At 39.9% G+C, this 4,358-nt stretch overlaps 1 non-coding gene across 1 annotated transcript; it reads left to right on the plus strand.

Annotated features, from left to right (window-relative positions):
* The first annotated feature begins 1,710 nt into the window (after positions 1-1,710).
* Positions 1,711-1,814, plus strand: LOC127746059 (small nucleolar RNA R71). The gene has a single exon (XR_008007680.1). It is a non-coding gene; the product is annotated as a small nucleolar RNA R71 (small nucleolar RNA).
* Positions 1,815-4,358: the final 2,544 nt, after the last annotated feature.

The following is a 4,358-nucleotide window of genomic DNA, read 5'->3' on the forward strand; positions in this document are numbered from 1 at the left end:
TCCTTTGTTGTTTCCTCAAAGGTTTCTTGTACTGCAATGTCCACTACATCCACCCTTATGCATTCCTTTAGTGATTCTGATGGATAGCTCATTGCCTTGAATACGTTAAACACCAATTTCTCATCATGTAGTGTAAGAGTGAGTTCACCCTTTTGGACATCTATGATGGCTCCAGCAGTAGCCAGGAAGGGTCTTCCAAGGATTATTGAAGCTTTGGCTTCTTCCTCCATATCTAACACCACAAAATCGGCAGGAAATATAAAATCTCCCACTTTCACCAACAAATCTTCAACTATCCCATGAGGGAATTTAAAAGTTCGATCTGCCAATTGGAGGTCCATTCTTGTTGGTTTGGCTTCCTCAATCTTCATTCTTCTCATCATTTTTAGAGACATCAAATTGATACTGGCCCCTAAGTCACACAAGGCCTTCTCCACCATGACTTCTCCTATGATGCAGGGGATTTGGAAACTGTCTGGATCCTTCAATTTCTGAGGCAATTTGTGTTGAATGATGGCACTGCATTCTTCAGTCAACAACACAGTTTCCTCATTTCTCCAGCTTCTCTTCTTGGTCATTAATTCCTTTAAGAATTTTGCATAGAGTGGCATTTGCTCTATTGCCTCAGCAAACGGAATGTTGATTTGAAGCTTCTTGAAAATCTCCAAGAATCTGGAGAATTGGCCATCCTTTTCACTTTTCATCAAACGTTGAGGATATGGTGCTTTAGGTGTATAAGGCTTCAGGACCTCTTTTTCTTTTTCTTTTGTTGCAGACGGTGTAAAAGATTGTCCCTGTTCCTTGTCTCTCACAATTTCCTTTGCTTCATCCTCTGTGGTTTCCTTTGAGATCTCCTTTAGCTTCTTCCCACTTCTGAGGGTTATGGCCTTACATTCTTCCCTTGCAATAGCCTTGGCAGCATGAGAAACGCTTGGCCCAGGGGTTTGCTTAGACAAATACACAATTTGATTTTCTAGCTTCTGGATGGCAGCTCCTTGGTTTTGCAAGTTAGAATTTACTTCTTCCTTAAAAGCTTTCAATTCAGTTATGTCTTGACTCATGGTTGCAAGCATTCTTTCTATCCTGTTTAATTGATCTTGAAAGTGTTGGTTCGGATTGGATTGGGCAGGTTGATTATTTTGGCCATGATATGGTGGTTGGGAGTAAGTGTTTTGTGTGGCTTGGTATGATCTTTGGTTGGAGTATTGGTATGTGGAGTTGTTGTGTTGGTTGTAAGGTTTGTGGTTTTGTGGTTGGCTTTGCTGGTTTCCCCACCCAAAGTTTTGGTGGTTTTTCCATCCTGGGTTGTAAGTGTTGGAATGTGGATCATATGATTGCCTTTATTGGTTTCCCACATAGTTGGCCTCTTCCCAATCACCTCCTTCAGTGCTTACCTCCTCTTGATCTTGTGTGTGTATTGCAGCCACTTGCTTTGTGTCTAATTTCCTGGTGAGCTCTGCTAGTTGCTTGGCAAACACCTTGTTTTGGGCTAGGATTGTATCAACATGGTTCAGCTCCATGACTCCCTTAGTGTTGTGCCTCTCTGAAGCATAGTAATACTCATTCTCAGCCACGGTCTCAATCACTTCAATGGCTTCTTCCACAGTCTTTTTCCTGTTCAATGAACCTCCTGATGAATGGTCTACAGCCTTCCTTGATTCATAAGAAAGTCCATCATAGAAAATATGCAATTGCACCCAGTCATGGAACATGTCTGGTGGGCATTTCCTTGTCAATTATTTGAACCTCTCCCATGCCTCGTAGAGGGTCTCACCATCTTGTTGTCTAAAAGTCTGAACCTCAGATCGAAGCCTATTGACCTTTTGTGGAGGGTAGAAATGTTCCAGAAACTTGCTTTCCACCTCATCCCAGGTTGTTAAGCTCCCCCTTGGGAATGATTCCAACCACTTAGCTGCCTTGTCCCTAAGTGAAAATGGGAACAAGAGCAGTTTATAAGCATCTTCCTGGACTCCATTGGACTTCACTGTGTCACAAATTCTCAGGAATTTTGTGAGATGTTGGTTTGGGTCTTCATTAGCACTCCCACCAAATGAACAATGATCCTCCACCAGTGATATTAGCTGTGGTTTGAGTTCAAAATTGTTGGCCTGAATGTGTGGTTTCTGAATGCTACTACCACAATTCCCAGAGGTTGGGTTTATGTATGAACCAAGAACCCTTCTCTCAGGAATGGCATTGTTTCCATCTGCCCTCTCATGGTTGTGAACTTCTCTATCCATGTTGAGATCTAGAGCTTCCTCAAAGTTATCCTCAGATTCTCCTTCAGATTCTTCTTCTCTCAGTACTCTCTTCCCTCTTGCTTCCCTTCTAAGTTTATGAAGGGTCCTCTCTGGTTCGGTATATGGAGGAGTTGTTGTCTCTTCTCTCCTACCTGTCATACAAGAACACACTACAAGCAACAAACAAGTGGAATACTCTTGGTTAATGGAAGAGTATGGTTAGAGCAGTTGAGGAATTAATTCAAATAGTTAGTGGGTCAGTGAGTTAGTTGCTTGAAATGAAAGGCATAAGAAAGAAAAAGCAAATAACAGAGTGCAGAAATTAAATTCAACGAGTAACTTGAACTAAACTAACAAAACAAAAAAAATGCTCAATCTAGTTAACTTCCAATTTGAGAATTGTCAATCGAAAACCAATCCCCGGCAACGGCGCCATAAACTTGATAGCTAGCATAACTTGATATGCTACGATTTAGGAAATTGCACAATCGGCAAAATTCCTTCCGGCAAGTGCACCAGTTATCGTCAAGTAAAAACTCACAATAGAGTGAGGTCGAATCCCACAAGGATTGGTTGAGTGAGCAATTCAAATTAGAAGTGTGTTCTAGTTGAGCAGAATCAACATTTAGATGAGACTTGCGGAATGTAAAATTGCATGAATTTAAGAGCGAGAAACTAAATTGCTGAAATTAAATGGGATGGGGGTGATTGCATGAATTTAAATTGCAGAATGTAAAGAGAAAGTTAGATCAGAAATGGGAAGTTCATTGGGTGTTAGGAGATATTGAGATCTCCGTATCAAAACATTTTTATCTCTTCCTCAACCAATGCATTCATTGAATTTTGCTTGGCAATCTTATATGATTGGATCCCAATCCCTTGGCTCACCAATTCTCTCTAAAAACAAACAAATTCCCAATCCCTTGGTTTAAATGTTCATAAGAAAAGATGATGCTCGATCACTGATTATACCACACAGTTTCATGAACCACAATTTGGTAGGATTACATGTCACAATATCCATCCAAACCCCAATCCAATTCACTGTGAGAAAGCTTCTCTAGCATGAATCCTCCATTCCTTTCCCAAGGTTCCGAAGGATTCCAATTATGGATAGTTTCTTTCCCAAGATAATTACCCAATGGAATTAGATCGAGAAGCTTTCTAACAAAATTCAAGAGAAAAGATTGAAGAAGAAGATAAAAACTATTATTGATTCATTGAATTACAATAAAGCTCCCTAACCCAATGAAAGGGGTTTAGTGATTCATAGCTCAGAATTCAACTACAGAAAAATTGATGAAAAATTCTCAAGTGTCCAAAAGTCCCTAACTAACTTCCATTCTATCCTATTTATACACTTTCTAAATTGAGCTTCTGTTGTGTTTCTTGGGCTTTGAGGCCTTTCCTTGATTTACTTTTGCTTTGGGTTTATGGTCCATAATCTTGATGAGGCTGTGATCCAATTCTGTAACATTCATTGAGCAAACTTAGTGATAAACAATTAATGACACAAGACTCAACAATTTGAAGTTCCAGACTCATCAATTCTTCAGGCCCAATCCCATAAACCATGATATTCAATTGGGTTTCATACCATAATACGTTTAAGTTAATGTTTGTGCTCAATGCTAACTTAAACTTCAATATATTTGGCCCAGAAACCCTTTCAAAGAGTGGCGTTTAAGTTGAAGTTTAAGTTTCAGTTTAAGGTTAAACTGAAACTTAAACGTGGAATTGGAAAGCAACCCAGGAGGGTAATTAATCGAACACGTTTAAGCTTCAGTTTAAGGTTAAACTGAAGCTTAAACGTGGAAATGAAGATTGCAACCCTAGAGGCAATTCTGGTCGAACACGTTTAAGCTCCAGTTTAAGGTTAAACTGGAGCTTAAACGTGGAAATGAGAAGGCAACCCTGGAGTAGCAAAAACGTCGAACACGTTTAAGCTCCAGTTTAACCTTAAACTGGAGCTTAAACATGGGAATGAAGAAGGTAGCCCAGGAGTGTGAATGTCGAACACGTTTAAGCTCCAGTTTGAGGTCAAACTGGAGCTTAAACGTGGAAATGGCTTCCTGGTGCATAATATGGTTCGAACACGTTTAACCTCCAGTTTAAGGT

Source organism: Arachis duranensis, chromosome 3, assembly GCF_000817695.3.
Source record: "Arachis duranensis cultivar V14167 chromosome 3, aradu.V14167.gnm2.J7QH, whole genome shotgun sequence".
NCBI classification, from domain to species: Eukaryota; Viridiplantae; Streptophyta; class Magnoliopsida; order Fabales; family Fabaceae; genus Arachis; species Arachis duranensis.